General features: G+C 44.5%; 1 protein-coding gene across 3 annotated transcripts in view; it reads left to right on the forward strand.

The window, feature by feature from the left end:
* TMEM108 (transmembrane protein 108) overlaps positions 1-15,553 on the forward strand; it is a 292,079-nt gene that overhangs the window by 23,507 nt on the left and 253,019 nt on the right. For all 3 annotated transcript variants that reach the window (XM_084754396.1, XM_084754397.1, XM_084754395.1), the window contains one exon: positions 1,358-1,470. The gene's annotated coding sequence lies outside the window, so the exon portion shown is untranslated. The remainder of the gene's footprint in view (positions 1-1,357; positions 1,471-15,553) is intronic.

Genomic DNA, 15,553 nt, shown 5'->3' on the forward strand with positions numbered 1-15,553 from the left:
ATATTACATCCTGGCTGCAGTTACCCCTCCCTCCTCTTCTCTTACTTCCTCCCCACCCCTAAATCTCATTTCTAATCCTCCCCACCCCTAAATCTCATTTCTAATCACAGAGTGGCACTGAGCCACAGTATCAAGATCCCATAGGGCAGTGGTTCTCAACCTGTGGGGTCACAGCCCTTTGGGATTCAACAACCCCTTCACAGGGGTCGCGTATCTGATCTCCTGCACATGGATATTCATATTGCAATTCAAAACAGTAGCAAAATTACAGTTAATGAAGTAACAACAAAAATAATTTTATGGCTGGGGTCACCGCAACACAAGGAACTGTATGAAAGGGTCATATAGCATCGGGAAACGTGAGAACCGCTGCCCTAGGGCTTGTTAGGATTGCAGAATGCCAGGCTTTACCCACAACCTTCCAACTCACAACCTATATTTTTACTAAGATGCCCCAGTGACATGCATGCGCATCCTGGAGGGTCTGAGAAGCACGGCTTCCTTTCAGGTGGGGTCTTGTATAGACCCTGTAAGGGAGGCGTGCTGTTTTACAAAGGAGCAAGCTGAGAACTATCGTTGTAAAACTAGGTCAAGGTCACTGTGATAGCATCACGCTCAACGTGCTCTATGCTAAACCTAATGCTATCTTGACTGGACTGGAGGGAGCCGGACCCAAGACTGCTCCTTGCCCAGCCTGTGGGGTTAAAGCGTGACCGTATGACTTTGAGCAGCCAATAGAAAGTGAGCAGAAGTGGAAAAGAATATACCATTGAGGAGGGGATGGTGTTAGTGTATATGTGTATATCCCCGGGCCCCTGTGTGCACACCCCGAATGCCTTTGCAAGTCCTTCCATGCTATTTTTTTTTCATCCCTAGCTCACTGGGATGGAGAGAACACCTTGTAGTGGTTCTCAACCGTTCATACGGTTCCTCATGCTATGGTTACCCCCAACCATAAAATTATTCCCGCTGCTACTTCAAAACTGTAATTCTGCTACTGCTATGAATCGTAATATCTGTGTTTGCTGATGCCCTTAGATGACCCCCAAAGGATTCAACCCCTAAAGGGGGTTGAGAACCACTGCCTCAGGGGACATTTGGAGATTATAGTGGAAAGATGTAAGAACTGCAGCAGCCTGAATACTTCGGTTTCTGCATCAAACCCATCTCCCTTGACTTTACAACTATTTAGGATGTTTATGGGAACCTCTCCCATTGGCCATGAACCATACCGGAGGCTGGGGTCTGTGTGTTAAGCATGAGGTCCATTTTTCACAGATTCGTTTGAACAACGGCTTTGAGGATGAAGTTGTGGATAAACTGACCTATTGCGTCCACTTGTTTCTGTCTTTGGCAGATCGCTTGGCTGTGGTCCAGCATGCAGGAGTGAGCGTGTGGTGAAACGCAGCGGACTCCATGGGTTGCGAGGATGTAAGAGCGTTTGAAGGCTTCCACATCCTCTCCTCCAGGGTAAGGCAAACGCATTCCCAGTTTTGCTGGCTTTGCTGAATCATAGATGCCCTTGTCTCACCAGCTTCTTAGATTCAGGGCAGTGGGATGCTCTGTCTGCGAAAGGCTTCTAAAGCTTTCTGTGTTCAAACCATGGACTCAAATCAACATGGCTGAAAAACGGTGACCCAGGGATGGGATGAGTTCCGTTGCTCCACGGGAGTGTTGAGTGAGTTTGTATGGGGGGGGCGATTTATTTGTAGGAGCAGGTGTGTTCGGGCTTCCTGAAGAGCAAGGCAGAGGAGGACTCAAGACCAGCTGCCTCTTTTCCTGAAGCCACATCATATTGCGAATAGTCTGGTCACATGTTCCTTCCCACCGTCCTCCTCTTCCATGAATCATTCGCTGAACTTTTCCTTCCCCAATTGCTCTTATGAAGGAAGTAGCTTGTCAGAGCTGAAGTCCCTGGTATGATGGCCCATTGCAGTTTAAAGCACAACATTTTGCCCACTCCGTAGTTTGCCATCTGGCCTCTCTGGAAGTCACACACCCAGCCGCTCAACTGCTTGCAGTTGCTGGTACCCTGCATGCAGCTACAGGGAATTTGGTAACCAAGTCTGTCTTGGAGATTTTGTTTGTGGCAAAACACTCAAGACAGTCAGTGTTCGGGGAGCCCTTCCGAGTTTAGGTGGAGGTCCAGGGAGGAAAGAATTCTGTTCCTTTCCTATGCTCTCCAACTTCTGCATTTGAACGAAAGCCAGATTCCTTGAAGAAGCAATCAGGACTAACACTGTTCCATGCAGAGCCAAGTATGGCTGCAGAAGGGTGGGAGCAGCTGCAGTGGGATTTTGTTTGCTTGCTATCGTTGTTTTGTTCAGCTTTAACCTGGAGGGACGACTGTTTTTAACCAGTAAGTTCAGTAGCCGCGAGGCCTTGCGAGACTGAGGGCACCCGGAAAGGCTGCCTGTCCTTCCGTGCCTCATGTGGCTCTCTAATGAGTACAATTTACTGAACAAAATAGACGATTAAGGGCTACAGATCCCCAGAGATTCCTGTAAGTGTGCATCACTGATGCTCTTGAGTGACGCACAAGCCTAGCGATGGAGCAGGGAGATGCGGCTGTAAGGCAAGCCACAGACCTCAGCTCAGCGCCTGGAGGCCACTCATAAGAGGAGTGTTCCTTGTTCAATTGTATCCCTAAGGAATTTGGCTTAACATGGGGCCACTCTCCTCTTTTTTTATCTGTGGCTCTCATATAACCTCTATTTTAAATGTATCTAAGTAGTATTTTACATTAAAACATAGCAACTGGCTGGTATGTTTCTGTGTAAATATTGTACAAGGATCAAATTGTGGAGGCAGCCATTTTTTTTTAACCATTAATAGGGAGCCAAAAAAACAAAAAACAAAAAACAAAACAGTGATGGAAGAGTTGCCAGTGCACTAGGCAGTATTGATTTCATGAGGCAATTCTTGTAGGAAGTTGCTATGCATTGTGGGATGTACAGTGTGCCCTTGCCCTTAGCCTCTGCCCACTAAATGCCAGTAACTCCCAAGCAATCATGACCATCAAAAAGTTCTCTGGGTATTGTTAAATGTTTCCTGGTAGACAAACTTGCTGCAGCTGAAGGAACACAGTGATTTAATGTTGCTCTGTACTTCTCTGGGGCTGTGCCTTAATCCATCTAACACCCCAACCCCACCCCCACCCCCATACCCCCAATCCCCAGTTTCCCTCCCTATAGTGAAGGCACACCATGGGTTGATCAGGGTTTCTATAAATGCTAAGTGAACGCTACCTCCCCAGATGCTTAGGGCCTAAGAATCTCTGCTGATGTCATGGTGGCAGTAAAGGGCTGGCAGGGGGTGAGGGGATGGGGCGTGGAGTTGGGTGGGGGATGGGGACGGGACAGTGGGAGTTGCAGAAGGATGTTGTGGTGTGGGCAACTCTGCGCAGCCCTGGATCGTTTGAGGATGGCATTGCTGTAGCTCACTGCAGCGCTAGTTCTGGAGGAAAGCTTTTCCTTTGCAAAGTTAAGGGCCAGCAGAGGGCACGAGGCAAAAAGATGGCCGTTCCAAAGGGTAGCCATGGAAAATGCGTCTGACAGGCTGATTTCTTAATGTTAAAGGACTTGCATATAATCAAACCAAAGGCCATCAAGAGGAGAGGTTTTGGCAGACCAGTGTTGGCAAGTCATAGAGAGACGGAGACTGCTTAGAGATATTTGCCATTGTTCTAGAACCTTTGCATCTCTTTCCCTTTCTCTCTTTGAGAGTATGAACTATGGAAAGAGAGTGTCTTCAGTGTCCCCCACCCCCACCCCGCCCTCTGCAAAGAGTGATAAATAGCATGTTTTCATATGCCGTGCGTTCTTTGGTATTCTCCAGTGCGGTGTCCTGGAACAGTGGAAGGAGGCCACAACTCTGAACTAATCTGAGAAGCTACATTACTTTAGCTAAGCGCCTCAGCCCTGCTACAGGGCAGAGCCAGCGCAGGGGTCAGGTGTAAACTGTTGCAGTGTCTTCTGCGTTCTCTTCGCTGTGTCTTTGGTCCATGCAAAATTTGCAGCTGTCTTCTACCTTAGATCTAATGTGTGGGGAGGCCATTGTAGACAGTCTGGTTTCTATGGCTTTTGGCGTGGGTGCGTGGGTGTGTGCATTCAGGCGGGTCTGTGTCTGTGTCTGTGTATAAGAATGCCTGGGAAAGAGTTTGTGTACCTTGAAGAACAGGGCTCTTCCATGAAAAGAGAGGTGAGAAGTACAGTGTTTACCTTGGTAGGAATAGGCCAGTGTTCATTGTTGATTGTTTTTTCTCTAGTGCTACTCAAAGTTCTGTGTCCAGCCCAGTCATCGGGATTGCCTGGTTTCTTGTTACTTCCTGATCCAAATCTCTCCGAGTGGACCCAGTTTTAGCAAGCCCTCCAAGCTGACCGCTGGAGAATGACTTCTTTCGCACGGCTTGTGGTGTGAAGTGACGTCTGTCTTACGTGGTCTTTGTGTCTGGGGCGGGAAGGCATAGAGAAAGTATTTTTCCAAGTTCTCAGGTATAGGATTTTCCTCATGCTAACATGTTGTATCATTTCCCCCAAAATGTTTCCAACTGTGTCCCAACAGTAGCCACTATTTAAATTATTAGGCATGCCACTATTTAAATTATTTAGGTTATTAAATCAGGTCGTCATTTGGCTTTGCCACATTTCAAGTGCCCTGTAGCCACATGTGGTTTGTGGCTGCTGTCTTAGATAGTACAGATGCATAACACGGCCACCATTCATTCTACTGACCACGGCTGCTTTGGCGCACAAGGCTCCCTGTGTGTCAGAAAGCCACATTTCCAGTGACCATGTACTCTTTTTTTTTTTTTTTTTGACAATGTACTCTTGCTATAAAAGGACAGAGTTCTTTTAGAACATGCCCATCCAAGTAAGACATTTGTGTGTCTTGCTGAACTTTTTAACAATGCTGCAACATTTGCCCCCTGCGAGCAGCAGCGCCATGGGTCTGTCTCTCTGACACAACAGAATGCATCATCTCAAAAATGTTTGCCCTTTAATCTGGGGCTGCTGAGCTGTCTCTGTCCGTTTGTTCTCTTTTAACTGACCCTCAGCAGTGAGGTTTGACTGTGCAGCATGCCTTTAAAAAAAATGTTGCCTAGAGCTTGACAAAAAGTCTAGAAGCGAGAAGAGAATTCTCAGCTCTTCTTTTTCCAGGTCCCAACTTGGCTCAGAAGAGTGTTTTATAAGACAGTCCTGAGTCACAGCCCTAACCTCTGGGGAGTTACCCCTCGAAGAAGGAATCTCTAAAGCAAAATTCCCAACCAATCTATCACAGCACAGATTGAGTGATTAAGCCCTTTAACAACGCAGAAGGGCTTTCTGATGATATTATCTATTAATATTACCAATATTAGCTGCTCAGGTACTTTCATTTGAATAAATGAAAAGATGGGAAAATAAAGACACATATTTTATGAGAGATGTAATTAAAAGCCAAGGAGCCCAAGGTTGTTTTGCATGATAGAGGAAATTCAGAGCAGTTGTTCCGGTGCCCTTTGTGGGATGGCTGGAAGGGAAGGGAGAGGAGGCTGGGGGTGGGGGTGACCCTCTCGGTGATTCACGTGACGTGAGGTGGTGGGAAGATGATACAGTGCTTGTGTTTTATCCTTCTGTGTGTGTGTGTGTGTGTGTGTGTGTGTGTGTGTGTGTGTGTGTGTGTGTAAAGACTTTTTGGAGTGGTTCTAGGTAGAAGCAAAGTGTAGAAACAAAACCACAAAAATCTTCTGTATCCCCTCCTACATATGTGTGACCGGCCATGTTGCTACCATCCCCCACCAGACTGGCATTTGTTATGGTCTCTGAACCTATGTTCACATATAATGACCCCAAGCCAGTGGCTTACATTAGAGTGTGACCTGGGAGCTGAACGTCCATTGGATTTGGACTAATGCCTGGTGACACATGGTCACTATTATAATCACAGGCATTATAAAACCCCTCTGTGTCCTACTTATTCACGTCTCCTTCCTGTCCTCCACCACTAAACCACTAGAAGCCATTGCTCTTATAACCACAGCTTTGTCACGCAATTGGAATCGCACACTAGGTAACCCTTTAAAATGACATCCTTCACTCAGTCAGTACACGTTCACGTGCCTTCCCATCTTTTCGTGATTTGGTTACTCATTTCTTTTGTGTACTGAATAGCATCCTAGAACTTTTTTTTTACTTATCCACTCCCTTCCTGAAAGACGTCCTGGTTGTTCTCAAGGTTGGGCCACTGTAAGTAAAGGTGCCCTAAACATCCACGAGCAGGCTTTGGGTCGGACATGAGTCTTCATCTCTTTTGGGTAAATATCAAGGGATGTGACAGCTGAATAACTTTTTTGTAAGAATGTTTTGTTTTGTAAGAAACTGGCAAAGTGCCTTCTAAGACACGGTACCATCTTACATCCCCATCGGCTTGCTGTGTGCTACATCTTCACCAGGCTGGGTGTTGTCAGGGCTCTGAGTCTGAGCCTTTCTAAAGCGTGCGTGGTAATGGCTCATGTGGTTCTAACATATGCTTCCTTGATGTGTATGGAATGTCATTCATTTTATAGCCATATTTGCCATGCATACATCTTTTTTTTTTTTTTTTGGTGAAATATATGTTAAAGTTTTTTGCCATTTTTTTTTTGGCCATTTTTTATCATTAGGTTTTGTATTTTCTTATTGGCTTTTAAGGACACTTTCTATTTTGGGTCTTTCATCATAAATATCCTTTGCAAATAGTCTCTTACAACCTGTTGCCTGCTCATTCTCTTGATGTTGACTTTCAGTCAGCAGACATTTTTAATTTGAAGTCCTGCTTATCCGTTATTTTATGGATTTTGCATTTGGTTTTGTATTTTAAAAGCCATAGTTGTACCCGTGGTCATTAAAGGATTTTTCTTAACCCCTCTTGTCTTTCATAGAGTTCTGTGTTCTAGATTTAGGTTTGTAGTTCATGTTGAGTTAATGATTATGAAAAGTATAATATGTTTATCTATGTTCACTTGTTTACATGTGCACTGGTTTCTGTTTGTTTCCATTTGTGGAAATCCTCTTGTGGCCTCCTTGTATTGTCCGCTTTTGTTATAAATGAATTGACTTTATTTACATCTGGGCTCATATTTTTAATTGGTTATGTTTGTCTGGTCTTTCCCCAGTATATACGGCCTGGCCACTGTAACTTTATAGTAAATTATTATGTCATACAATATCATCCCTTTAGCTTTCATTCTTTTCCTGAAATATTAAGTTAGCCATTCCGGCTCTTCTGCATCTCAATATTAATATTGATCATTTATTGGCAGCCACAAGTGACATCCTTGGAGTTTGCTGGGGTGGCATTGGATCTTGGGATGGTTCGTCTTGGTTGTCACCCTGATACAATATATAGCCACCATGGAAACAAAACTCTGGCCCTGTGTGTGAAAGATCACCTAGATTAGGTTAATTGGGGTGGAAAGGCAAGCCTTAAATGTGGGCAACACAACCTCATTGGCTGAGGTCAGGACTCAGTGAAGAGGGTGGACTGAGAGTAAGCATTCCCCTCTCTGACTGTGGACACAGTGTGACCAGCACCCTGCTGCTCCTGCTGCCCACTGCTATGCCATGGTGAATGGTACCCCCTACAAACCTAAGCCAAAATAAACTTCCCATTATTTACATTGTTTGTACCAGGTATTTTGTCACAGCAGTGAGACAAGTAACGTGCTAATCTGCGGGTAGAGGAAAGAACAGCCATATCTAGCATACTAGTCCATGAATATGGAATGTCCATCCATTTCATTGTTCTTAGATTTCTTTACTCAGAGTCAGGATGTTTTCCTCATAAACTTGTACATATTTCTTTAAAGATTTATTTATATATTATTATGTATACAGTGCTCTGCCTGCATGTACACCTGCAGGCCAGAAGAAGGCACCAGATCTCATTATAGATGGTTGTGAGCCACCAAGTAGTTGCTGGGAATTGAACTCAGGTCCTCTGGAAGAGCAGTCGGTGCTCTTAACCACTGAGCCATCTCTCCAGCCCCAAACTTGTACATATTTTAAGCCTAATGTCTAGGTATTCAGTTTGGGTAGTGCTGATTTAAGTTATATGCTTTTAAGTTTCAAATTACCCTTGTTCATCCAAAGAATGTGATTGCCTGGTGGGTATTTTTAAAAATAGAGCCTTGAATATATTATAGACTCTGCTGTACACTAGTTTCAGGAGGCTCCTCTCTTCTGTGATTTTGTTTAGACAGTGATGTCATCTGAAACAAAGGGAATTTTCTCTCTTACTGTGGGAAGGCTTATTGGTGACTTCATTTTGTCTCAGTCCACCCCTGAGTTCCCTATAAGAAGATAACAGGTCTCGATTCCTCTGATGGACACATCCCTCCCAGGAAGGTGAAACCTGGCACCTTCTGACTTCTAATTTTGTACCAGGCTGCCTTAAACTGCAGGTTCCCACACCCTCATGTAGCAATGCTCCATCTGCAGCCAATCAGGGCCTGACAGGCTAACCGCAAACCTGCTCTCACTCCATTTTCATGGCTTTATAACTCCCCCCCAGGCTATTTGTCATGGGGATCTTATGACAAGAGGATAGACTGTGCTTAGTGATCCTTCTCCCCCAGGGAGAAAATTCTATCAACAGATAGTAAATCCACTCATTAATGTCATTATTTCTCATGGTATTAAAAAAAAAACAAAAAGTTATAAAGGATAAAAAGATGAAAATTGGTTTTGTATATGACGATTAGGATGAATGTATGTACAGAATGGGGGGGAAAAGCTAAAAGGCTTTGCAAGTTTTAAAGGTCCAAGTAAGTTATTTAAAGTACGTGGAGCATGAGATTTAAAGATAATATATATAGTTTTAAAGTTTCTAAGGCCTAAGATAAAGAAATTTCAACAGCTGGCTAAAATGTATGCCTAATCAAAGTTTATTTTAAAATATCTGGCTATTCGCATATTATTCAGTAGTTTAAAGTATCGACGTGTATAACTGATCTTCTGAGTTTGATAACCATACTTAGAGGTTGTTCTGTTGTGGCCAGAGGGTGTAAAAGGTGGAGTATGTCCTCCACATCAGTGAGGTCCTAGGGGATTGTCAGCCATCTCTAGAGATGTTGTGTATCTGTGGAAAGTCACCTGTTCTCTTGTTGGGGGAGGGAATGGAGACCCCACATAGTGAATTCTAACCAACATCCAGTCTACAAAGAAGATGGTCAACACAAAGGGAAGATTGCCTCGGTGTGTCCAGGGGAAGCCAAGCCATGTCAAGCGAGGCCTTTGACTTATCCTCACATAGATGGGCAGCAGTAAAAAGAAAGACATGAGGAGCCAGAGGTTCCTCACAAGCTCTGAAAACTAGATCCTCAATTGGCCTTGACAGGACCAAAAGAAAAATTAATTTTGGTCACTTATATGGTCCTAAAGACCCACAGGAAAATAACCAAGTTAAAATGATCAGTGTGTTTCTATAACAGTTCAAGGAATTATGCTTAGCTATGTAGCATGCTATTTGAACAATTGTTTCTCACTAATGAGTCTCTTCCTATGTGTGTGTGTGTGTGTGTGTGTGTGTGTGTATGTGTGTGTGTGTGTGTTCATATCTATCTCTTAGATATAAAACAAGACCTTCCTTGGATTACTTCAGCATCTGTCCATAGTTGAGATACAAGCCTATCTTATTAAATACTGAAGCCAAATCTAAAAGCTGTACTCACCAACTTGTAACACAGCATCTCTGTCTGGACGAGTACTTATCAGGAACACAGTGTGTCTTTCTAACCATTCTGTTCCATGGTTAAAGGAGGAGGCCAGATACTCTTGTTATTAAACTCACAGTCTGGGAAATTATTCAAGATATCCAAGTGTTGTCGTCCTTGGAGCTTTGCTAGACAATCCTATAAATGAACCCAGTAGAATTCTGTTTCTTTATGGCATTTTCAATTAGATGCTGACTTTAACTGAGCTCTCTTACAAACTGCTGATTACACAGTTACCTTCTTTTTCTACAGAGCTCTGGCTCCTGGTCCAGTCAGTTGAACACTTACATTTCACCTTACTCATCAAAACTTAAGTTAATTATGATGCTAACATTTTTTTCCTCATTAACTTCATCTCTTAATGTTCCCAACAGGCTTGTAATAGAGGAGAGCTGATGGCCAATTGTGAACTTAATGCTGGCCAATGAAAAATGCCTCAAGTCTACCGAACCAATGTCAATTGTGTAATTGACAACAGTGACAAAAGTCTTCAGTCTTCCTAGTACTGATGACAAAGCCTGCCAAGGTTATTTAGATGGGTTTGTTGCCTGTTTTCTTCTTCTAGGAGGAACAAAACTGCCATAACTCCTTTCCTAGCTATGCTCTAGTCAGAACCACACAAGTCTTAACCATCTCATGCTTGTATGTTGCAGCTTCTCGCTCGCATAACATGCCCCTGTCATCTCATGGCTGTCTTATGTTCTAGATCTTTGCCATCTTTGTTAAGTTTTATCGTGACCTCTTAGATGGACCCTCTGTGGAAGCACATGAACTGATGCCCTTTGCATCTCCCCTTTTGTCAGCTCGAAGCAGTTAAAAGAGATATTTTTCCCTCAGTCTCTAATAGCACACCAGGTGACCTCTGAGGAAACGAGTAACGGGCCATCCAATTCATCCTTCCTCTTGCCTCTCTAGACATTTTTTTTCAAGACCCAGAACTATAACAGCCTGGTAGGGGTGGCTCTCCACAATTTCAGAGGCCTGGATCTCATTGTGACAGAAAGTGATGACTTCTTCTTAGCCCTGGAGTTTCTATCATAATCAGTCAGGCCTAGTTTTGGATGGAGTGCCTAAGCTAAGGAGCAGGGGGGAAAAAAGGCAACTCTATCCAACAATCTTCTTGGAACTTCTTTGGCTCATTTCTCCCATGGCTGCTCCCCCAATAGTCCCTCTCATGACCAAAGCTTTGACCTTACTTTTTAGACATGCCTCTTTGACAGGTGCACATTCAGGCCTTCACCAACCAGGAGGTGACAGAGATCTTCATGGCCAGAGGTTCTCAATCACTACCAAAGGAACCCATCATTCCCTAGCCTGCCCTGCCTTGTCCTACATCCAAAGCTCAGATAGCCAGAGGAGAGAACACTTTGCCCAATTCTTTATAACTTCAAGGCCAGAGTGACAGTGCTTAACATCAGTGACGCCATTTTGGCTCAGTCCATCTACTTATGAGTTGCTTACAAGATGGTAGTAGGTTTTAATTCCTCCTATGGATACATCCCTCCCAGCAAGATGAAGCGTATCATCTTCTACATCCTCAGTCTTGTACCAGACTGCATTAGGCAGCACATTCCTGCACCCTTATGTAGCACTGCTCCATCTGCAGCCAGTCGGGACATAGACAAGCTAACCTCAAGCCTGCCTAGCCTACTCCCTACGAAGCTCACTTCTGTAGCTCTCCTTGGGCTGCGTTCTTTCTACTCTGAGTGTAGCCTGGCAGATTTAATAAGAATCTGCTCAGCGCATGGTTCGTTCCTCCCTGAGTATTTTCTATCACTCACCTATAAATCTTATGTTACTTTGCTCCTGCATTAGAGGGGATTTTTAGTGTAAATGTTAGAGATAACTGGTAACAGGTATGCTTCCTTATTTCTGGCCATAACAGGGAAGCTGCTTGTTAACAATCAGAACTTTATATGTCTTTTTAGTTTTCCTATCTTCTCTTCTGTCTGCCCTAACTGTTAGAGGAGAACCAGTTTCCTCAAGGGGGAAGGGATGCTATTAGCATTTTGATAGACTGATTCCCTGTTGGGCTCAACTTTCTGATCCACTGTGAGATGCTTAGTCTCCCTGGGTACTGGCTTCCCATACTGCGCTAGTCAAGTCATTGTGGCAACTAATTCCTAATAGTCATTATAGAGAAATACATTGCTGGAGAGATGAGCTTGGTGTATGCCTTTAAGGAAGAGAGGGGAGTAGCGGTGGAACACAGGCAGGGGCCTCTAAGGATGAGGGCATAGTCTTGCCAGACTTGAAGCAGTTAGGGCTTCTGGGAGGAGCAGGCAGAATGCCCTTTCCTGTTGTAGTTCAAGGCTAAGGTCTGCACTGACTGTCGTTGGTTAGTCCACATTTTACTACTTGGTCATTAACTTGGCTCAGCATTTCCATTTGGGCTTCTCTTGGGTCCTTCTTTTTTTGTACCTATCAACTGAACTGATGACTGATGAAGACCAGCCCCCAAGGAGTAGAAGGAGATGTGTAGTTATATACGAACCCATTCATCGTCCTACAGGGACTGTCATCCCTGCTGGCCAAACTCTCCTTCCTGGCAGTTTTGGGGATGCTGGTGTTCTCTCTCGTTCTAACCAGCTATGGCCCTGAGTAGATGGATCCAGAAAGGATGGCAGCCCTGCAGCGTCTCCAGAAGTAGTGGTGCGTAGACTGAACAGGAGGCCCCCTCTCTGGCTTATAGACCCCGGGTTCTTCACTCACAGCTAGAAAAAACAGATTCTGGAGTTATGGATGTAAGGAAGATCCAGGATATTAGACCAGTTCACTGGTCTTACGCAGCAGCTACTGGAAGAGCTTTGACTCCATCCTTACTCTGGAAGTCTGGGTGTCTCATGGTGCAGAGTGCTGGGGAAATTATTGGGGTGGGTGTTTGGGAAATGAGTTGTATTTTACACACACACATACACACACACACACACACACACACACACACACACACACACACATATATATATTTCATTTTTTTTGCATCTGTCAGATGTGACTTTCAGCTAACCATGTGCCACACATGTCACCCAGGGAATAATACCTAGGTGGTTGTCTAAATGTTGAGAGACGTTTTGACATCTTTGACAAGTGTTGCTCAACAGCTGGCTGTGTAAGACTCCAGCTCTGATCAACGAAAAGAAACTCGGCTTTTTACTCCAAAAATAAATCACACACAAGTGCTGTTATGTGGGGAGTGACTGACATAACTGAAATGGGCTTTTTTTTTTTTTAATACAGCGTATTTTGTTCACTTCTCAAGGCCTGACCCTGGAGCATTCCTTTCTTTTGCACCCGTGATCGAGTGACTTTGTAGGGGAATGCGTCCCGCCATCGCAGAAGGCTCGGGCTTTATTTATGATTCTGCATCAGGGCAAGGGCGGGCTTCGCTCCATTTGGGCCCACACAGCTGTGAGTGAAGTGGTCCAGGGCAGTACAAACAACCCATCATTCCATTGAATTCATTTAAAACTCCAACACTTCTCTCTTCAGGCTGCCAGATCACGGGACAGAGTGTCTGTATTTTCTTAAAGGGGACACAGCTTTTTGTTGAAAAAGGCTCCAAAGAAAGGGAATTCAGTAGGACTTCTCTGAGTGCTGGCTGGGCAAAGAATGTCACCAGTGACTGCAAGGTGACTGGGGTCACTTCTTTCACCCAGCTGCTGACTGTCAGGGTGAAGGAGCAGAGAAAAGTCGTTTGCTCCAGTTTCTCTTCTGACTGTGGGAAGGTTGCTGTACCACATACTGAATTTAAAATAATGTAAGTGGGGAAGATATAGAATTGTAGCCAATGAATTTGAAGATGTATTCATTTTTTTCCTGAAGGGAAAGGTGTGTGTGTGTGTGTGTGTGTGTGTGTGTGTGTGTGTGTGTGTGTGTGTGTGTGTATGTGTGTGTGTGTTAGTTAACTGCATGGTATCAGAAGCTTAAGAAAATCTATTTAAAATTTAAGGGCTCACTAATCTTGCAGCATAAACTAATAATAAAGTAACTCAAATGTATGCAAATTTCATTTTTATAACAAAAATAAAACCAAATTATATGAGTTCTCGTGGAATCAGGAATTAATTCGCAGCCCCTTGGTGTAGCTGCTGTGGGGACAGTGAAGGCATCTGCTCTCTTCAGGGTTTAAAGAGATGCCGAGAGATGAAGTGAGTGTCCAGGCGGCTCCTGATTCTGAATCCACTCCTGCCATAAACCTTATAAGGCACCCAGGAGGTTGAGTGCCCCCAGGGAACATGGATTTGGAGTGTAGATGCTTCTTCACGCACCTCGGACTGAGACTACACCCCTTGTGCCCCCCCCCCAAGCCTGGAGCTACCCAACCCATTCTTTGAGCCACAGAAAGAGATGACAGACCCTGCTCAGCCTTTGTCTTTGAGTCTGCCATTAAGTCTTGGCCTTTGCCCTTCAAAGAAGTGAAGCTTGTCGGCTGCATTGGCATAAGACCTGTTCTTGTCAACACAGCCGTAGGAGCCCGCCTTGAAGAGCAGGAAGCATGCCGACAGCCGGGGGTATGCTTCCTCTAGCCACGGTACCTGCCCCTTTCCCACTGGAAAGAACCTGATGGACCATCCTGAAACATGTATTTATTGGTATTACATTAGTATAGTGTTCGCTGAGTGTTTAGTGATATCATGTTATTTAGAAGCCCTCCACTCAGAAAATGATGTGTTTTTCTCGGGAGAGCCCATATTAATTAATACAGTCCCACAGTTAACAAAATGATGTTTTATTCTATGAGAATTTTATACCATATACTGTGTCTTATTCATCCTCTCAACCCCCCTCTAAAATGCTCCCAGATCTGCCCACTCCTTCCTAACCCTCAACTTCTAACTTTATTCCTTTTATTATTTTTTTTTTAAATAGCCTGTTGAGTCCAGTTTGTGCTGCCTGTATACTCATGGCTGTGGGGCTGTCCGCGGGACCGTGGTTGACCTATCCAGGGGCCACGCCATTAGAGAAAATGAATTCTTCCTCTCTCAGAAGCCATCATATGTCCGCAGCACCTCGTAAGCCCCGCCCCCACTCCGCGCTGTCATGCTGACTGCCTTGATCTTGTACAGGTTCTGTAGAGGCTGATGCCGAGTCCATGCCTGTAAGTCCATGTCATGTCCAGAAGATGCTATTTTGCTCTTGCCCTCCTCTGTACAAGTACCTTTTAGCCTCCTGTATCAGTTGTCTCTGAGGCTTACTGGCCACTCCTGCTAAGCTAGGCCTAGTTCTGGAAGCTTCTAACCTCCTTTAGAAGGCCTAGCATGTTTTCAGCCTCTGAGACTTACTGCCGAATAAGCTCACTATTGGCTTGTTCTTTCTGAGCTCTGGGCTGGTTGGTTCAACTCAGCTGTTAGGGCTTAAACTCCTCTCTCAGATGACTCATTTAGTCTGGCTTCTCTCTCAGCCAGGAATTGCTCTGTTTGACCTCAGACTAACTCAGCAACCTGCTCTAATCTTCTGGCTTCTTCTCATTCCCTGGCTTGTTCCATCTTCACCTGAGTTCTCTCTCTGCAACCCATCTCTCTGTTACTGTCCTGGTAAAAACTAACCCCCTCTCTCTGTAAAACTGCCTCTTGAGTAGCTTCTCTTTCTTCTCTCTCCTCCTGAGAGGTGGGTGTATCCTATTCTGTCAAATCTTCTCTGATTCGTCACCTTTTCTGCCACTCAGACATCACTTTCAAACTAGCTTTGCCTTCATTGTTTGGGATTAAAGGTTTGTACCACCACAACAGGGCCTAAGCTTTTCTTTATCTGACATTTGCTCTATACCAGGCTGGTCTTGAACTCAGATGTTTGCCTCTGTCTCCTGGATTAAAGACGTGC

Source organism: Acomys minous (assembly GCF_964271855.1).
Source record: "Acomys minous genome assembly, chromosome: 13".
In the NCBI taxonomy this organism is placed as follows: Eukaryota; Metazoa; Chordata; class Mammalia; order Rodentia; family Muridae; genus Acomys; species Acomys minous.